Consider the following 21,867-nt stretch of genomic DNA (forward strand, 5'->3'; position numbering starts at 1 on the left):
TTAGATTTGTTTGAAGTTCTTAATTGCCTGTTTTCAAAAAGCTATAAATTCACAATTTATGTAGGATGCTTTCATTGTTGGAGTGAGAAGTGACAATCTCTTACGGATTTCTAGAATTCCAATTTGACAAGGGCCAATACATATTTAATTTTAGAAGCCTAAAGTATGTGTAAGAGTTTTCCTTTAATCTGTTAAATTTAGGCTCTACTGAATAAAATATTCAAAATGAAAGCATGGAGTACAAATAAATAATATGGAATAATTTCTTATATTCAAAAATTTTAAAAACTAGTTAAGAAAACAAATGAAGCAAACAAAAGAAAAGCTTAGTAAATAGAATTTGGCAGTGATAAGTTATGTGTCACAGATAAATGCCTGTAGTTATGTGTCACAGATAAATCCCTATAGGAATTAAGATAAGCTTATTTAGGCCTCTAGTCACTTTTAAGCCATCACAGGTGAGAGGAGATAAAAGTTGAACTTTTAATGTCTCTTTAAGTCAAAAAAGAAGGACGTAATAGCATAAGAAAAACTTCATGTGCTGCTGGGCTCATTTTCTATTCATATGTATTTTTTTGAGTTTGTGAGAGGCCATAACCTCAGCATTATGTACTATTAAGTAGCGTAAGTAGAATTATACGTAACCAGTCCAAAGACAACATAGTTCTGAGACACCCAGGTACTAAAGATAAAGCCAAAGAAGTTTCATTAGAATAAAATAATAGACCAAGAGGACTAAAGAGAAACAACAACAACAACAACAATAGTTAAAATAGTGTATTTAAACAGCACAAACTAAAAACAAAAATCTTGCTATTATTAAAGGCTGAGTAAACAGTGAGTCAAAAATCTGGATAAAAATAGCAGCTGTTGATTTTTATATTAAGGGAAATATTAAGTCTAAGACTTACATGTATATTTTCTACTTCCTATACAGGTGTTGAAGAATCCAAATGTGAAAACAACTATGGATATATAGTGGAACAGGAAAGGGAAGAGTAGAATTAACCATTAAAACTGACCATATTGTGGGATGATGTCACCAAGATGGTGGAGTAGCATACTCCAGCTTCCATCCCTCTGTAAAGATCAACAGTTAGATAGCAATCCATTACAAACAAACAAAAAACAGCTCTTGGAAATCTATGGAGTAGCCTTAGGAAACTTCAACAATACAGTGGAACAAAAAAAAAAATAGTTCAGAAAAATGGCACAAACCGAGATGGAAGAACAGCTTCATTCTGGTTACATTAACCCACTCTCAGGCTTGCATTGCTCAGCACCAAGAGGAAACTCCCCAGCTAGAAAGAGTTCCCCTCATTTGGAGTAAACTCCCCCTGGATGAGAAATTACACAAAGGACCTGTTTTAATTTCACACCACCCAGAGACAAGGAAAACTGAGAGGTAAAGGGACAGTTGGGAATAAGCAAGAAAAGCAGAGGCTACCAGGATCAGCCAGAGAGCAGGAGCAGATGCTGTTCCCAGGGCCCTGATTTGCAGCATCTTTTGCCACTGAAGAAACCAGTGACAAGCACAACCTCTGCAGACCCCCTGCATATCTGACTCATTATTACACCACATTTATTTGCTTTCGCTGATGCCAATTGCGTGAGTCCCTCCCTGCTCCCTACCCATCCCATCCAAGCCAGAGCCTGGGACCTACACAGGCTGCCATTGTAGGCATATGTGGCCATGTGAGTGCAAGACACCAACCTAGACCCCTACAGCTGACCCCCACCACTGTGTGTGAGCTTGGGGCTAGCCCTTACAGCTGTGTACTCACAGTTGCATGGCTTGATGCCCACCACTGGCCTCCATTACTTGTGAGCAGCATGGCAGGATATGATACCCACAGAAATGCATGCTGAAAGACTGGGCCTCCATAGCTGTGTATGGGCTGGATCTAGCCCTGTCTCTGACCATCACCTGGCATCATAGCCTTACCAGCATCTAGACCCTCCAGGTTTGCACCTGCACACTCCCATCCTGACTCTGGGCACTAATCTCCACTGCCATGCACCAGTCATGAGAACTAGCAGCAAGAGTAGTGCATGATGAAAGCTAGGGCTTCCACAGCTGCCAGGGCACCTTCAATTGGCTCTGCTTCTTACTGCTTACCCTGGCTCTCATCACTAAATTTATGTTTTCAACTGGCTTCTGCTACTACACAGAAAACCACTAGCTTCAGCCACCATTGTTGCCTGCCCTTGTTCTCAGCTGCTGGATCTGGAGACACCACTAAGGGTACAAACAGCTCTTGCAGCCCCAGTGAATGTGCTTCAGTGCTCACCAAGGACTACACAGTTGATGCTTTGGTACCCAGTGACCTGAGCTGATGAGTTACTTCCTCCCCTGGACCAAGAGCCACCATGTGCCCACACACTTGACATCTTTGCCACTGGACCCAGAGTCACAGCACACTCCATTATATACCAACATGCAGGTGAAGGTCATTCCTTCATGAGTAAATTCTAGCAAACATTTAAAGAAGAATTAATGCCGTTTTTATTCAAACTCCTCCAAAAAATTGAAGAGAAGAAAATGCTCCCAAATTTGTTTTATAAAACCAGCATTACTCTGATATCAGATGGATAAGGACACTGTAAGAAAAGAAAACTACAGGCTAATATCCCTAATGAATATAGATGCAAAAATTCTCAGCAACATGCTAGCACACTGCATTTAATGTCACATTAAAAAAAATTCACCATTATTAAATGAGGTAATGCATCCCTGAGATGCAAATATGGTTCATCCTATGCAAATCAATAAATATAATACACATTAATAGGATGAAAGGCAGAAGTTATATGATTATCTCAATAGATACAGAAAATGCATTTCACAAAATTCAGCATCATTTCATGATAAAAACTCAACAAATTGTGTATGGAAGGAAAATATCTCAACATAAGAAGGGCTGTATATAACTAGCCCACAGAGAATCTCAAACTCAATAATGAAAGATTAAAAGTTTTTCCTCTAAAATGAGATTTAAGACAAGGGTTCCCATTCTCACCACTCTTACTCAACATACAACTGGAAGTCCTAGCCAGAGCAATTAGGAAATAAAAATAAATAAAATATATCTAAATTGAAAAGGGGGAAGGAAAATCGTCACTGTTTTGTGAAGACATAGTCTTGTATGTAGAAAATTCTGAAGACCCCCTCCCCACACACACACACAAATTACACCTAATAAACAAAAGTTTTGGGATACAATCAACTTACAGAAACCAGTTGCATTTCCATATACCAACAATGAACTGTCTGAAAAAAAATATTAAAAAAAATCCCATTTGCAATAGCATCAAAAATAATAGAATATTTAAGCATTGTTTAACCAAGGAAGTAAAAGATTTATACACAGAAGACTATAAAACTTTTATGAAAAATTAAAGAACACATATATGGAAAGTTATCTCACATTCATAGATTGATAAAGAGTTAATATTGTTAAAAATGCCTATATAAAATGTTTAATGCAATTCCTACAAAATACCGGTGGCATTTTTTTAAAAGAAATAGAAAGAAACAATCCTAAAATTCTATGGAACCACAAAAGACCCTGAAAAGCAAAAGCAATCTTGAGAAAGAACAAAGCTGGAGGCATCATGATCCCTGATTTCAAACTACATTGCAAAACCACAGTAATCAAAAAAGTGTGGATCTGACATAAAAACGGACATATAGACCAATGAAATAGAATTGGAATTTCAGAAATAACCCACACATATATGATCAACTAATATTTGACAAAGGAGGCAAGAATACTCAATGCAGAAAGATAGTCTCTTTAATAATTAGTGTTGAGAAACTAGATATTACCATGCCATAGAATAAAATTAGAACCATTTCTTATACTACTCACAAAAATTAAGTAGAAATGGATTAAGGAATTAAATGTTCTGGGTCAAAATTGTAAAACTACTAGAAGAAAGATGGGAAAAAAACTTATTTACTTAGATCTTGGCAAAGATTTTTTTGGAAATAACACCAAAAGTAAAAGCAACAAAAGCAAAAACCAGCATTGGAACTATATCAAACTAAAAAGCTTTTGAAAGGCAAAAGAAACAATCAGCAAAATGAAAAGACAACCCATGGAATGGGGCAAAAAATCTGCCTTAATATTCTCATCACAATGACAACAACAAGGTGGTAATTATTTGAGGTGACGAATGTGTTAACTAACATTGTGGTAAACACTTCTAATATTTACTCTTATCAAATCATCATATTGTACACCTTAAACACATAATTTTATAAGTCAATTATATCTCAATAAAGCTGAAAGAAAAGCTGATCATGTGTGAAGAAGATTAGAGCAATTTTATTGAGGATATAAAATGAATAAAGATAAAGTTCCTGTCTTCAAGGGTTATATGCTTAATTGGGGATGAATCTAAATTGAAGTAGTTAAGAAAGATTGAAACTTACTAAATTGAGAGTTTAAGGCAATATTTATATACTTTCAAGCAGTTTAAAAGTCACAAAATTGTTTGAATAATTTAAAAAATACCTAATCCATAGACAATGTTGCAATAAATTAAAATTTTGTAAAAGCCTTTCAAATGACTTTTCAAATTTTGTTTTAATTTTATTATAGAAAAGATGAATGCATATTGAAAAGCAATGAGTCAAAATAGAGTCATTCAAGATGAACATTATTTCCCATATTTCTTGTACCCATGCCAAAATTAGAGTAAGATAATTGTGCAAATAGATTATATAATTATCTTTAGCTATGTGGGTCCTAGATATGTTTTTATTTTATTTTTTAATATAACAGATTACCTCTAGATATTATCTTTATGTAACCTAAATTTCTAAGCATATATTTTCGTCCAACAGAAAAAATGCCGGATGTGTTACAAAAGTAACCATACTTTTAGTATAGTTTAAGAAAAGCAGAATAATATGTATTTTAATTTTCCAAATAATTACATAGTTTGAAATGAAATTTTAACTACAGAAACCTGGCTTTGTGAAAGCGTAGTGAAACTATTTATAACATATCAGTATGGTCTCTAATTAAAAGTGTACTTATAACGAAAAAACACCATATTATTATCATTCCCAGTGGATATATCTGTATTTGTGAAATATTTAGAGGAAACTATATTAAAATATTTAAATGATGACACTACTGCAGCTGCACTAAAAGTTGAAATCAACAATTATAAGCATGACTGTTTAATCACGTTATTCAACCATATGGTAAAATATATATTATAAAAATAGTATATAGGCAATTAAATACGATTAAAATTAATAAGCAGCAAATCTTCAAAATACTGTGAAATGAAATGTTTTTAACAAAAAATTTGTTAAATTCAGAATATAAAGATAATCTCATTTACTTTTATTGGTAAGTAAAAAGAGAATTTGCTTTAAGATAATAGTCACAAGTTAAGATTATATTGATTTCCAAAAGCTTTTATATTCCATTCTGAAAATACTTTAAGACTTAGTTTTCTTAAACTTGGTTTGATCCTATATAAATCTGATGTGTTTATTCTTTCTATTTTCCATTTTTGATTGGAAATTTTGCCATAAATGGCAAACTAGCATTGCTTTTATGGTGCCTGATGATCCTATGCATATTTGAACAAATTGATGATGAATTTATACTGAAAATGAAAAATATTTACATATTTCTATTGTCTTACTTTCCTACTGATTCTTATAAGAAACTATCAGAACTCTATGCATTCATCCAACTATACCAAAAATAAAGAAAATGAAAAGGAATTTTTACTACTTTTACTCCTGCCAAAGCAGGAAATCTAGTGTTATATAATTTTTAGATGATCGTGTTAACTGGCATCTACAGTATCAAGCAGAGGGCATAAAAATATTTTTTGGCTGCAAACTTTTCTAGACTCAGTGGTAAAGCTGAATTGATGACTGTTTATAATAGCAATAATCCCTGCAAAATCAGCCATTAGCACAGTTAACAACTAATTTGTTGGAGTGTTAACTGCCCTTGGCTTTGCCTCAAGCTGTTAACAAACTGGTCATTAACTGCTGGTTACAATTGATTTCTTGGGGCCCTATTTAACAGAAATTTGATTTCAATTCAACACCCACAGAGGCTAATTTTGATTCAGTAAACAAGCAAATCTCTTTTCTTAAGGTTAGCCTTGATACAGTATTGATCTTCTCTGATACATCAAAAGATATGTCCCAGAAGTCAATGAACACGTGGAAAATCTGTGACTATTCTGTAGATAACTAGGTCAATATTTGTTTTTCAACCCTCATGGCAGGACTGACAGACAATATCAGACAAAAAAAGCAATGAAGAAAAAAATGTTTTCTGTTTAATACGTTAATATACTACAGATTTCCAAGGGTGTTGCACTGAATGAAACCACAGTATACATGTCAAAGACTTTTATATTGTATTATATTATATTATATTATATTATATTATATTATATTATATTACATATATTATGTTATGTTATATTATAATGGAACACAGCAATGACTAACAATAGTTAAGTATGAAAAATATCTTATTTCACCATGAATAATCATAAAAACTCAACATGTTATCACATTATTATAGCCATGTTTGATTTCCAGGTGAAAACCAGCATTCATACACTTCCTCTGAAGAGTGCTGTTTAGTGTAAGACTCAAATCATTCATTCATTCATTTAACAAATATTCATTGAGCATGATCTATGTGCTAAGCATTGTTTGCATTTGAATAAAATCGAGATTATTAATTAGGGGAAATTTAGTTTCTGGTGGGGTTAACAAACAAACCGTAAGCATAATAATCACATAATCATATATTTGAAAAAAGTTCTATTTAAAAAAGGGAAAAAGGAATAATGAAAGGAGTATCAGAAAGTGAAAGTAGTATGGTTATTCTGAAATTTGAAATTAAACACAGGGTGGTCAGGGTTACCCTGCAGAGAATGAGAGGGGGCATCTTTATGCCACCTAGTCTCAGGAATGTGCGAGAAGAAATAATTTTAACAAAGACTTGAAGGAAGTGAGATACTTAACCAAGTATTAGAAAAAGAACAATCTAAATATAAGAAGTAGTAGAGCAAAGTTATTTTTTTAATGTGGTAAAATATACATAAAGTGGAATTTACCATATGCATCATTTTAAAATGTACAATTTAGTGACATTAATTCAACTCACAGTATTGTGTAGCCATTACCACTTTCTATTTTCTAAATATTTTCATCGTCCTAAACAGAAACTCTATAATAAATAGGCAATAATTTTCAGTTACCCCTATCCCAAACCCTTGGTAGAAACAATTAATTTTTCTGTCCGTATAGATTTGCCCATTCTAGATATTTCATGAGGAACTATGTGGAATTATGCAATGTATTTCCCTTTTTATATAGCATGCTTTTAAGGTTCATCTATGGTATAGCATGTCTCAGATTTTCATTCCCTTTTAAGGCTAAATAATGTTACATAGTTTATCTATTCATCTGTTAATGGACATTTGGATTGTTTTCACCTTCTGGTTATTGTGAATAACATTGTCATGAGCTTTGGGGTACAAGCATCGAGCTCCTGGTTTCAATTCTTTGGGCTATGTAAGCTGGAGTAAAATTGCCATGTCGTATATTTAATTATGTTTAACTTTTGAAGGGAACACCAAACTGTTTTTCACAGTGGCCCTCCAACATGTGTCTCTTTCCTTTTCTTTTTTTTTTTTTTAATTTAATAATAACCATCATAATGGATATGAAGTGGCTGCTCATTGTGGTTTTAATTTGCACTTCTCTCGTGACTAATAATGTTTAGCAGTTTTACATGTGCTTATTGGTCATTTATATATCTTATCTGGAGAAATATCTATTTAAGATCATTGTTCATTTTTGAATTGGGTTTTCAGTTGTTGAGTTGTAAGAATTCTTTATATATTCTGGATGATAATTCTTGATCAGATACAAGATTTGCAAATATCTCCCATTCAAAAAGCTATTTTTCACTCTTTATGGTGTCCTTTGATATACAAATGTTTTTAATTTTGATGAAGTTCAATTTGCTTATTTTTTCTTTTGCTGCCTGTGATTTTGGTGTCATTTGCAAGAAATCATTGTCAAATCCAAGGTCATGAAGAATTTCTCCTGTTTTCTTCTAAGATTGTTATAGTTCAGCCTTTAAATTTGGTTATTTGATCTTTTTGAGTTAATTTTTATATATGGTGTAAGGTTCTACTTAATTCTTTTTTTTTATAATGCAAGGGTCCAATTTCATTTTTTTATGTAGTTATGCAATTTTCCCAAAAGAATTTGTTAAAAAGACTTTTTGCACCATTGAATAGTTTTTGCACACTTGTGGAAAATCAATTGATCATATATGTGAAGGTTTATTTCTAGGGTTTCTATTCTATGCCATTGGTATATATGCCACTACCACATGGTTTGGATTAATTTGGCTTTGTAGCTCATTTTAAAATCAGGGAAATCAGAAAATGTAAGTCTTTCAACTTTGTCTATCTTTGTATACATATAGAGTTGCTATTTGTGGAAACTTGAGTTTCCATTTTGCTATGGACTAAATGTTTATACTATCTCCAAATTCATATGTTGATTCCCTAATCCCCAACATTATAGGCGGTAATTATAGTTAAATATAGTCATGAGGGTCATGCCTTCATGACGGGATTAATGATGTTATCACAACAGAAAGAGACATGAGATCTCTTTCTGTCTCTGTCTCTCTCTCTCTTAATGCGTACACCAAGGAAAGCCATGTCAGGACATGACCAAGAAGAGTGTTCTTACCAAGAACTTGACCATGCTGGCACCTTGATTTCTGACTTCCAGTCTCCAGGACGTGAGAAATATTTGTTGTTAAAGACACCCAGTATATGGTATACTGGCAGGGTAAACTAAGTCTCATATGAATTTTAGCATACATTTTTGTTTATTTCTGAAAAAAATTGTCGTTGAGATTTTAATGGGAATTGCATTGAATTTGTAGATCATGATGGGTCATATTGAGATCTTAACAATATTAAGTCTTCCAATCCATAAATGTGATTTTGTTTTCCATTTGTGTCTTCTTTAATTATTCAGCAACATTTTGTAATTTTTAAGTGTAAAACTCTTTCCCTTCTTTGGTTAATTTTATTTCTAAGTATTTGATTCTTTCAATGCCATTGTAAATACAACTGATTTCTTACATTCCTTTTTGAATTTTTCATTGCTAGTGTACACAAATACAACTGATTTTAGGGTGTTAACTGTGAATTCTGTAACCTTGCTCAATTAGTTTCTTGGTTCTGAAAGTTTTGTGTGTGTGTCGGGAGGGAAGTTCCTTAGGCTTTTCTACATATAGGTCAATATTATCTGCATACAGAGAAAATTTTACTTCTTCCTTTTCAATTTAGACTCCTTTTGTGTATTTTTCTTGTCTAATTGCTCTGACTAGAACTTGGAGCACTATATTTTAAAAAGCAGTAATAGTGGGCATCTTTGTCTTGTTCCTGATCTTAGAGGAAAGCTATTAGTCTTTCATGAATGATATGACAGTAGCTGTGGGTATTTAATATATGTCCTTCATTACGCTGAGTAAGTTCCCTTCTATTCCTAGTGATTTATTTCATTTTGCTTTCTTACCATAAAAAGGTTTGGATTTTGTTAAATGCTCTTCCTGCATCAATTGGGATGACCATGTGATGTTTTGGGTACCCTTACTCATTCTATTAATGTGTTATTACATTGATTTTTGTATGTTTAATCACCTTTGCACTTCTGGGATGAAACCCACCCTTTCATGGTGTATAATTATTTTAATGTGCTACTTGATTCAGTTTTATATTATTTTATTGAGGCTTTTTACACCCATATTCATAAAGGGTATTTCCTGTAATTTTCTTTTATTGTAGTATCTATTTAGCTTTTGCATTAGGGTGGTGCTGACTTTATGGAATGAGTTAGTACGTGTTCCCTTTTCTTCAGTTATTCAGAAGGATTTGAGAAGAACTATATTAATTCTTCATAAATGTTTGGTAGAATTTATCAGTGAAGCAGCTGAATCCAGAAGTTTTCTTTGTTGGGAGGTGTTTGATTACTGATTCAGTCTCTTGTATGTGATGAATCATTTCTTTCTTACTGCTTTCAAAATTCTTTCTTTAACTTTGGGTTTCAACAATCTGATTACATTTCTCAGTGTGCATTTCTTTAGGTTTTTACTGCTTGGAGTTTTTTGTTTGTTTTAGTTTCTTTCTTGACTGTGTTCATTCATACCTTTTTTTAAATTATAGAAGTCATCAGCCATTATGTCTTCAAATATTTTTTCTACACCTTTCTCTTCTTCTAGGACTCATATTGAAACGTATATTGATATTTGTGTCACTGAGATCTCTTAAACTCTGTTCTTTTTGTTTTCAGATCCTCAGACTCGATCACTTCAATGGCCTTATCTTCAAGTTTACTGATGCTTTCTTCTACCTGCTCAGATCTCCTGATGTTCCCTCTAGTGAATTTTTTTCATTTCATTTATTATACTTTTTCGTTTCAATTATTGTACACTACTGTGGCCCTGAAATTTCTGTTTGGCTCCTTTTTAATCATTTTTTTCAACTTTTTAATTTTTTTCATACATCATTTTCCTGGTCTCCTTTAGTTCTTTGTCTATGTTTCCTTTGGTCATTGAGTGTATTTTAGACATTTGTTTTAATGTCTTTAACTAGCATTTCAAGTGTCTAGGTGTCCTCACAGATAGTTTATGTCATTTTTTTCTTTTGAGTGATAAATATATTTTCCTGTTTCTTTGTATGATTTATATTTTTGTTGTTGTTGTTTCTATTGAGAAAAGGACATTCTAAGCATTATAAAGTAGTAACTTTGGAAATCTGATTCTCTAACACCTGAGGGATTTCTGATTTCTGTTTGTTGAGGTCTGGAGCTGTCTGCTGTAGACCTTTTCAAACTATGTTTGCAAAATGTGTACTCTTTGTTGTGTGCAGTCACTGAAGCTTCTCTTCTGTTACCTGCAGTCTGCTAGTGACTTAACTATGATTTTCTTTTAAGAAATTCTTTCTTTTATTCTTTCCTCCAAAAAGAAAATAAATGCACTAGCTCTTTAAATCTCTTTGAGAGCTGTCATCTGGTGCCAGACAGTTGAAACTGAAGCAAGCATCTGTGTGGGTCCCGTAGGGTACTGCCATCAACCAAAGTGCATAGCTCCAAATTTTCAGAGAATAAGGACCCTACTGCCCACCTTGCCACCAGCTAGCTGCCCCCAGAGTTCAGAAACTCCCCACTGCTAGCTGTTGCCAAGGCTGAAAAGTGGGTATGATGACTCATTCATGGTTATAGTTCTTTTTCCTTAGAGTAGTAATCTCTCCCTTCAGCCAAACTACCCTAGTTGCTATGTGTCCAATCAAGTACCAGAGTTCTGAATTATTTAATTTCAGTCTCTCTTTCCAACTCATCTGTTGCTTTGATGGAGAAGCTAACCCTCAGAACTTCCTACTCAGCCATTTTGCATGATATCACTCCAGAGATAGTTAAGAAAAGGGTATACCCATGTTAGGGAGCAATTCTTCATGACGCAATTATATTTCTCTACATCTTGTAAGCAAAAGCATTTCTATTTTATAATGTTGTTGCATGGCAAATGCCCTTAGAAGACAAAAATGTCTAGGTTTGTTTGCTGTGCAATGTAATAATGTTAATGTCTCCCTCTGGGAAAAAAAAAATTAGGTAGTTTGTTGATAGCTCTTTTTTTTTTTTTTAACTAGGATTTTCTAAGTTCTGAGTTTATCTCTTACAATAAAACCCTTTGTATGTGCAGACATCATCTGGTTCCTGACTCTGCTGGAATTAGGGCTTGGGGAAAGAGTTAAGAAAATGTGATAATCCAGTTACTTCTATTGCTGTAATAAAATATTCTTTGTTACTGATACAAGAGTCGTATCTTTAGCCAGCTTCTATAGAACTGCAGCAGGCTAACTTGTTAGCTTGCTCATAGAGTAAAATCTCAGACCTTTCAGAGTTCTTAAATGTCTAGTGTGTTTGAAGAATAGCAAGGAGCCCAATGTGAATTAAGCAGAGTAAAAAGTGGTGGTGGAGTATTAGAAGATGATGTCAGAGAGGAAAGAAGTGGATAGATGGAGAGCACATTATGCAAGGTTTTGTAAGCTACTGGAAGAAAAAATATATCTGTAATGAGTGAAATGGGAAACCATGGAAAGGTTTTAGAAAACATGTGATATGATGTTACCAAAGTTATAAGATCATTCTAGCTGCTGTGTTTTTGCAGTTTACTGGGTATATTTAGTAAATAGGATTATGGGCAGTGATTGGCTAACGGATATAAGAAAAACAGTATTGTTTTTTGAAAGACATGGTTGCACATGGAGCTACCATCACCAGGAAAGGCTGTAAGTGGAGCAGGTTTTGGTAATCAGGTCAGGAATTCAGTTTTGTTATGAGATACAGTGTTTGAGATGTTTATGAATCATCCAAATTGAGATGTCAAGAAGACAGTTGGATATAGTTCTGGGCTGGAGATAGACATTTATTAATAAGCGTATGAATAGTTTAAACCAATTAAACTATACAAATCATTAGACTATATGTCTGCAATTGTCATTATTTCAGCTTCATTCAGCCTAGAATCCTAACATAGGAGCACTGTATTCTGGCTTCCATTTTGTATGTGTTGATTGAGTCATCGATTTTCAACTAGATTTTTACTCTTCAAAAGGTAACCTGTGGAAAGCTGCTTTTAAGATTTTTTTTTTTTGTCTTGATTTATCACCAGATTTACTCTAATTTGTTTATATGTTGATTGCTTTATCATTTATCCTTTTTGAGGTATGCAAATCTTGAGTCTGTAAGTCATCCTTAATCAACGTATTTTTCATCATAATCTCTTCAAATATTGTTTCTAGTCTATTCTCATCTCTCTTTTTGGATCTTCAATCACATATATATTGAACCATCTCACTGTGTTCTATGTATTCTACTATATCTTCATCATTTTTCAACTTTCTGTTCTTTTGTAATTCATTTAAAATGCTTTCTTATGATCTGTGTTTATATTTAGTTTTATATATCAAATTTATGTAGGTTCCTTTGGTTCTACTAATTTTTCTATGTGTCATCTTATTTCCTCTTGTGCCTAACTATATTTGTATACAGATGTTATATATGGAAATATTTTCAAGACTAAGATGCCATTTTCTGAAGGAAAATTTGTTTCTTTCAAGGAAACAAAAGGTATGATCACTCCAGTACCATTTTAAACCAATATCAGTAATTAATATGATTTGAAAATCAAATCAAAATAAATACATAGTCTCTGTATTATTTTGAATTATTCTTTTTCATATACTCAAACCATTGTGTCTCAACCTTTTGTAAGGGGTTCCCTAGGCATCCTGCTTTGACAGGACTTAGAATTAAACTTTTCTCCCCATCTCCTTGGGAGGCTGTCAAAAGTGCCACTCCACCTTCTGACTCTTGGTCAGCAACTTCAGAATTCACTATCTTTGGGAGAAAAGTTGTCTCTATTTCCAGGCTTACCTTCCTGGCTTTGCTCCTTTCCAGCATTATTGTTTGGTAAATTCTTTGAAGCTTCCTTAACTCTCTAGTATCTTCAATTATTCAAGAAGATTGTTGTTTTTGAGCAGCAGTGCTCTGAGTAGGTTTGTTTTAAATTGCTCATTCACCATTATCAAGGAGAGAGTTTTCAGTCAAATCTCTGGTTCTATAATTATTTAATCAAAACAGTCTAAATGCTTATAATGGTGACATGTCAACGCATTTTCCTAAATACCCAGCTCAGTGGCAAATAATATTAGTCTGATGTTCTTAGTGAGAAACTGTGCATATATTCATTCTGTCTTTGGTACTTCCTTGCTAGTTTAATTTAAAGCTTAACCTCTATTTATTGCTTGTCCCCAGCTTTTCAGAAGTATCATTTTACTTCATGCTCCCTGATACTGCAGAGCACATGACAACTATGAATATGTTCACAAATTAATGCAGTGGCTTGTGAGGGGATATCATTAGTTAAAAAGTTAATGGAATGAAAATTTAAAAAAAAAGGTATTAAAATTGCAACTAGTGATGTCTAGGTAAATGTTAGAGAGAACATATTTGTAATTAGAATAAGAAAGAAAGCAGTATGCTACATATTCTTCAAGTTTTCATTCTTCTTGTTATTTTTGCTGGCGATGGCAACAGAGAATGCTATTCTATGCCTTTTACATAGATCTAAATGTAGAAAAAATTATACTCTTGATTTCATACTAATGTGTGTATCTCTGTGTAAGGAACTTTGAACTCACTATTTTGGGTTTACATAAATATCCTACTCTTCAGATAAACTCAACCTCTAAATTGCAAAAGCCATAATTTTAAACTGGGATGCTGTGATCAGAGAAATCTGCATCATTAATTGTAGAAGCAAGTAAAGTATGAGAGGGCTGTAATATCCTATCTTCTCTGTCCTTCAAGTTGAAGACATATCCTGTGATCATAATTTTAAGGCAGCATACAAATGCATGCTTTTCTATTCAGCATATCTCTTTAATTTTATTAATTTTCTATATTATAGTATTCTTATTCTTTTGAATAGTAAAGCTGTATAACTTCTTTTTACTTTTTGCCTGCAGCAAAGCGCTAGTATTTGATTTATCTTCTGTCCTTGTCTTTCTTTTAACAATATGAACTTTTTCTCCAGCAAGTACAATGCTGAGTGTGACCCCACAGGGAAATCACTTTCTTTTTTAAGGAATGTGTACAAAGTGCTTAATAAGTCATGCCATTCCATGATTTACTGTATATTATATTTTCAGTGACTACAGTTAACTTCCTTGGTCTCCAGATGCCAACTTTTTAATAAAAACAAGACATTTTCAACAAAATGTCAGAAACAAAGTGATCAAAGAGCTGTGGGAGCAGTTTAGCAACAGTTTGAGCTTTGAATTTCCTATTCACTTTCCAAAACATTCACTTAAAAAGCATTTATTGAAGCTGAACTACCTTTATCAGTCTGATCAGAGCTCCATAAAGTGCATGCATGATTCAACTGCCTTCCCATGCTTTAAAAAATATAACTTTGATATATGCCTCACAAGTGCAGCACAATAGTTTTCATGCTCACGTTTGTTAAGATTTAGTGCAGCCATTAAAGAACAGAAGGGCTCTTTGGTGGCAATCCTCAGACATACCAAATATCCCAAAGCAAAACCTTCTACAAATCAAAGATTAAGGTACTGACAAAAATTTCCACTTGATTGCAGTTTTCCCCTTTAAACCTTATATCAGGAGTGACTATCTTTTCGATCAAGTCTCTCTAGGAGGTGAATAGATAGGTTTTTTCCCTCTTGGAGGAAAATATCAACTGAAAGATAAAAAGTGACATTTTATGTGCCTTGTCCAGGAGTCAGTCGATTTATTTAAAAAACAGTGTGTTAGTCTGACCTATACATGAAGTTTGTGGTATGTCTCTTGTCAAGTATTGATCACTTAAGACTTTACTCTTTGCCTGCTGCGAGGTAGCTAATAATCTCTTTTTATTTAGTTTGTGGCTTTGAATTCTTATCATGGCCTTACTGATTTCTCTGGGACCTATTAGATCTTGCTTTGCTGTGCAAATGGCTATGGAAATTAAGCTTGCTGAAGCACTTTTCCTGGGCATACACTCTTTGTTTTCCATCAGCTCATGTGTCAAGTGGTCTGCATGCAGATAAGGTCCATTTGGAAGCAGCAGGTGCCATCAATCTTCATGACTCCACTACACACACCATTTCACCTCGACCTGTTTCAGTGGGGGATTGTAAAGGATGGCTGAGCAATCAAGCTATTCCCATTGCCTGACATCAGGTATTTCTACCTAACTCTCCTTCGCACTTTGGGGTCAATGACAGGTGCTTTGAAAAATTGGGCTCTAGGTGATGTGGTCAAAGATCTTCCACATTTTGACATATTTGCCAACTCTCTTGGCTTTCAAAATTGTAATTTTAAACCTATTCCACAAATCAGAAGCCAAACTGAATTTTCTTTGCTTAATCCTCCACTCATAGTATTTTCCAAAGTTTTGTGCATGGTTAGGACAACCATTATATTTCTTGCATGTCTTCATTGGGTTATCTGGCATGGAACCAAGGAAAGACAATAAGTTACAAAATGCAAGCCATATTTCTGAGAAATATTATGCTTAACTTGCTTGTATTCTAACATGACCTACAATAAATGAATTAAGTGTCAATCTTTTCAAGACAAGAGTTGACACAGATTAAGGACATTATTATACTCTGTATAAAAATAAAAAAGCCTCATTGTGCAAAATATTCTTGTGTGTGCCTGTATGTGTGTGTACATGTGTGTTTTGGTGTTTATCTGTATGTATATAGAAAGCAATGTGCTATTCAATCATATATCAAGGTTAATGAATTAATCAATAGTGTTCAGAGTTGTACATTACTATTTATTGTCTATGTTTGTCCCAGTTCATAGCTCAAAAAAATAACTCACAGTAAACTCACATTATATTAACTATACAAATAGCCACAGGTTTCCTTTTTTTTTAATTGAAATGATATTAGTATCAAAATGTATCTTAAAAGAACTCCTGTAGATAGAATAAGAAAGCAGTGTATTTACTTTTTCATTTGGAAATCACATCCAATAATTATTTGCCTTCCCTTGTCAAGTTTCAGTGTAAATATAAGACCGTATTACCTATAATACACTTGAATGAGAATAATGAAGAAAGAAGGTAAAAATTTAACAGCTGCACACATTTATTCTAATCAATAGTGAAATAGATTCAAACTCTTCCCAATAATAGAGTCCGTTAGTACTCCATATGTTACAATGTTTTGATTTATAAGTAAATATATGTTAAATATCCCATGAAAATCTCTCACTCAATTTTGAATTGGAGACAAAGTCAGAATTGTGAAAAACTCTGTGTGTGTATGTGTTTGTAGATTCATTAATGTAAATGCATAATTCATGATGCTCACTTACTAAAAACAAGAATTATGAACCAGAATCTTTTAGATTATATACCTTAAAGAATATATGTCATTTATGTAACATTGATGACTGCATTAAAAATGATAGTTTCTGGTGTTAAAAACTGAAATAATCTCAGAATGTATATAACTATTTATTTTTATTGTATGTAACGTTATAATTTAACCCTAGTGTTTCTGAATAGTTAGATTCTTAATCAATAAATTCAAATTAATATTTACTGAGTAGTTAAATGTGTAAATATAAGGTTTTACAATTCTATTTCCCCTTTGCATCTTCTTTTTTTGATTACTAACATCTAAAACTATAATTGTCTGTTAGCATGGACAGTTGGTATAAGCTGAACAATCATTTATTCTCTAGAACTTTGCCAGGAGGTAAACAATAGAATCAATTCATTTTTTTGCATGTAAGAATTGTCTTTTGCTACATTTAAAGTACTTATGGTACTATCTGGCATATGTTAAGTGCTCAATAAATGTCAGTTATTACTATAATTATTATGATTATCATTGTCATATTAGGAGAGTCAAAATCTTGGTTTTAACTTTCAAAAAGCCCACCCTAGTAGGCAGCTTGAAAAGATTTTTCTCATGTCTTGCAATTGGAAGGCATTAAAACAAAACAAAACAAAACAAAACAAAACAAAAAAAACTGCTGAGGACCAGGCATGGCATTTAATTGTCAGAATAGTTGAACTCCAAAGATAGCTAGATTTTTCAAGCAAAGCTGGTCTGCTATGTGATGGTCAGGGCCCTGGTTGGGAAATAATGGAAACTTGACACATGGAATAAAGACATCTGGCTTGATTCCTTGGAAAATCTTGTATATCCAGGTTCCTGTGAACTTACTCCTTTACATTAAGTAGTAGCACAAGTTTCTTGCCTGAGATTTTGCAGGGTTCTCCTCACGGCAAGATAGCAGAAGCCCCTCCCCAGTCAGGATCTGCCCCCACTTCCCTTCAGCGCTTGTAACTAGCATTAAGTTACAACACTTTCTGCTGAAGATATGCTGGGTCTTATCAGAAAAAGGAGAAGAAAAAAATCTCTGAAATCCAGAGGATCTGTGAGACTGAGCTAGTATGTCCACTAGGAACCAGGAGAGTGTATTAGGGATTGAATTTTGTAGTTCCTTGATCCAGGGAAAATGTATTAGGGAGCACTGACCCAGAGCACAGGATTTAACAACTCAGAAAAACCCACAGAACAGATGTACTACTAGGATGGCTTACAGACATGTAAAAAGTGGTGGCCTTACTCCACACGACATTGAAATGTTAAGAGTCGCAATTACGTAGAGCGAAAGATGGATTAAAATACACGGAAATTGGGCTTGTTGAAGTGGTTACTTTATGTAAAGGCCTAAAACTTGTAAGATGATTATATTGCAAGGGAAGATCCACATAATCTACCCCTTATCATGTCCACTAGAAATATGCCAGTGAGAGGGGCACCAGCATCACCAAAATTTGTTAGAGGCTCTCCATGTAGGTCACTCCTGACTGTCTGAGAGGGCAATACTGATGTGGGCGTACTGATAATAATCAAGATGATAGGATGCTGAAGCAATGGTAATTATGTATTAAGTTAAGTGGATGCAATTATTGTGATATATGTGGCAAGGTAAAAAGGGCAACTATGGGAGCCTGACTGAAGATACTATTATAAATAGCATTCACAGTTATAGAACATGACCGAGAGGGAAAAATAATTGGGCACCTCACAAGTGGCTCACTCATTTTTTATAACACTGAATGAAAGAAAAAGTGGATAACCCAGAGGGTAAGGGATGTCACTCTAGTAAAAATCAGCATCTCTTTCTCAGTTCTTGGGACTGACATTGTTTTTAGACTCAGATACCTTGATGTGAGAGTCTGAATCTCAGGAGGAAGGATCCTACAACACCAGTGAAAGTGTACAACTCAAAGTTATGTATTGGAGACAGTTACAAAATTTTGAGGATTCTTGGACACAAGGCCAAATTCCCTTAATAACTAAGGGCATGGAGATTCATAATCACACCCATCTTAGACTGGTCACATATTGTTAACTGAAACAAACTGGGCCACTCACCTGATGTATAGCCAATCTAATGACACCAGGTTGTGGTGAAGGAAAGTACAGTGTTTATTGAAGGGTGCCAAGCAAAAGAGTGGAAGACAAGCCTCAGATTCAGTCAAACTTGGTCTTTGAGTTAGGGTTTTTTCCTTTTTTTTTTCTAAAAGGGGAAGAACAAAGAGATTGGTATTAATTATCCTCTTGTGATGTTTCTGTGATATTTCTTAATCATAGTTTTGGGAGCCAGAATATCTCTTGTTTGCAATTCTCTTGCTTGGTGGTCTATGGCTTAGGGGTCTGTTAACTCATCTTGGTTTGGAGAAACAACCTGAGTTTGTCCATTAATGGTGATATCTGTAATAGCAATTTAATACATTAATGATGTTATCAATAACAGCAGTTTTAGTCATCTTACTCTGGTTGATTAGTGTTTGATTAGCACAGGATTGAGGTCAGAGGGAACAAAAAAGGGAATAAAGTTTTGTATAAAGTTATTAATTTAACATGGTAAGTGAACTCAGTTTTAGGGAGACTTAGTTTCAATACAGAGTGCATGTAATAAATGGCATTGTGTCCAAGGTTTAGCTCCCACTGTCTACATTAGTTCTGTAATTCATCCAATGATCATTTTCTTGGCCACAGATTTATAATTAGAATAAACATAATTACTAGTTGGCACAAGATTCTTGGCCTATGGGATAAAAGCTATCATCCTGGCAAAGGGAAAGTGGAAGCCTCTACCCTCAGCCCTAGCCAAGAGAGTAAATTTAAAAAAGAAACAAAACAAACAAATAAAATTATCTTTTCCTGAAGAGATTATAAAACATATTACCACTGTTAAGGATATAAATAATTATAGTTTGGTCATATCTCCATTTAATTCTCCAGATAGGTCTGGGAGAATGACAGTAGATTAGCACAATCATAACCAAGCAGTAGACTAGATTGTACCCACCATTCTAGAAGTGGTGCCTTTGCTAAAAATGATTACCATAACCACAGCCTTTGTTTAATGTGGTTTGCTTGCTTTTCTCTCTGTCAGAAGAAAGGACTGGAAACATTTAATGTTCACATGGAATGGGCAACAGTATATATTGTACATTAACACCAGGGGTATGTTAGCACTTTCATCCTCTGTATTAATCAAGTCCAAAGAGAACTGCACTGTTTGGTTATCCCTCAGAATATCACATTGACCCTCTCTGTTGTTGATGTCATGCTAATCAGACCAGATGAGGAAGAATGAACTGCCAAGTTGAAGACCTTATTATAATGCAAGTCTAAGTTGGGAGATAAACTTTATACAGATTTGTATATAAAATCAGTAAAATTTTGAGGAAATCAGTGGTCAGGGGCAGGTTGAGACATTTTTCCAAAGAAAAAATTAGTGTATCTTGCCCCTTTTATCAAAAAGAGGGACCAAAATGCCTGGTAGGCCTCTTCAGGTCCTGGAGGTGGCATGATCCACACCTAAGAATACTCCTCCAGAGAATATATAAGAAAAGCTCCTAGTGATTTTGATTCTTTCTTCAATATTAGCCTTTAAAATAAATAAATTTTCTTCTAATTTTTGTATGTTTTAGATAGGTCCATTACAGTTCCCATATGTGGTATTTTGCTTGTTGTATATTTCAAATATTGCTAATATTCTTATGTTTTATTATTTGATCTTAATTTAAAATTATCTCTTTAAATTTCTAAACACACAGGTTTTTAAAAATTATGTTTTGCCATTGATTTTCCTCTCAATTGCTCTGCAATTTGAGAACAAGCTCTGTATATTAAATATTTAGTTCCTTCAGTTTCATTCACTCTTATCAAATGGAGAAAGAATACCACTTATTTCCAATTTGATAATCTTTATATTTCTAGTGCCATAATTAGTCCATTTATATTTAATGTAATTGCTGACATATTGAGCTATGTAAACTTATTTAGTGCAAACTCTTTCTTTCTGTTTTTTTTCCTATTTTTTCCAATCTTATAAGATGATGGGATTGTTACTTTTATTTCAGTTTTAATTCAATATTTTACAAGATATTTGTACTCTTTTCTATTACTAACATTTAATTTTTTTTCTATTATGTTACTGATTTCACTAGAAATCCTATCATGTACATTTAATTTATTGCAATCAAAAAAAAAGTATACTCTAGCTCTGATATAAGCATTAGAAAACTTCTAAATCCATTTTAGCCTTCACTTGAATTTTTTTAAATATATTTTTCTCTTTTTTCTTTTAAATTTAGAAGTAATTATCAATATTACTTTAGGCAGTTAAAGTTTTTTTTTTTTTTTTAATTTACCCATATGCCTATGATATATTTACTCTTCTTTATTTCTTACACATTGGGGACTCACTCTGTAAACACCAATTAACAGCCTAAAATATATGTTGGATTTTTTTGGAGGGGTGGATTGATTTTATTAAAATTTCTCAACTTTCATTTGTATTTGTATGAAAATCTCTCAAATTTTTTCAATTTCCAAATTTTGAAATGGATTTTTCTGCATATGGAATCCTAAACTTGCAGTTATCTCTATTGGTATATTGACAATATTATTTCACTTTCTTCTGGATTCCTATTTTATAATATATGTCTAATAATACTCATAGCTGAATTCTTTTCATGGCTACTCCTCCTATTATATACATATATACTTATATTTTTATATTATTTATTTTCTTATAGGTGTATATATATAAATGAACACTCACTGTATGCATTTTTATATTACTATTTATATATTTATACTCCTCCTTATTTCTGTGTTGAGGTTTTTTTTTTTTTAATTATACTAACAGTTTTATTGAAA

This window comes from Camelus dromedarius, chromosome 13 (genome assembly GCF_036321535.1).
Source record: "Camelus dromedarius isolate mCamDro1 chromosome 13, mCamDro1.pat, whole genome shotgun sequence".
NCBI classification, from domain to species: Eukaryota; Metazoa; Chordata; class Mammalia; order Artiodactyla; family Camelidae; genus Camelus; species Camelus dromedarius.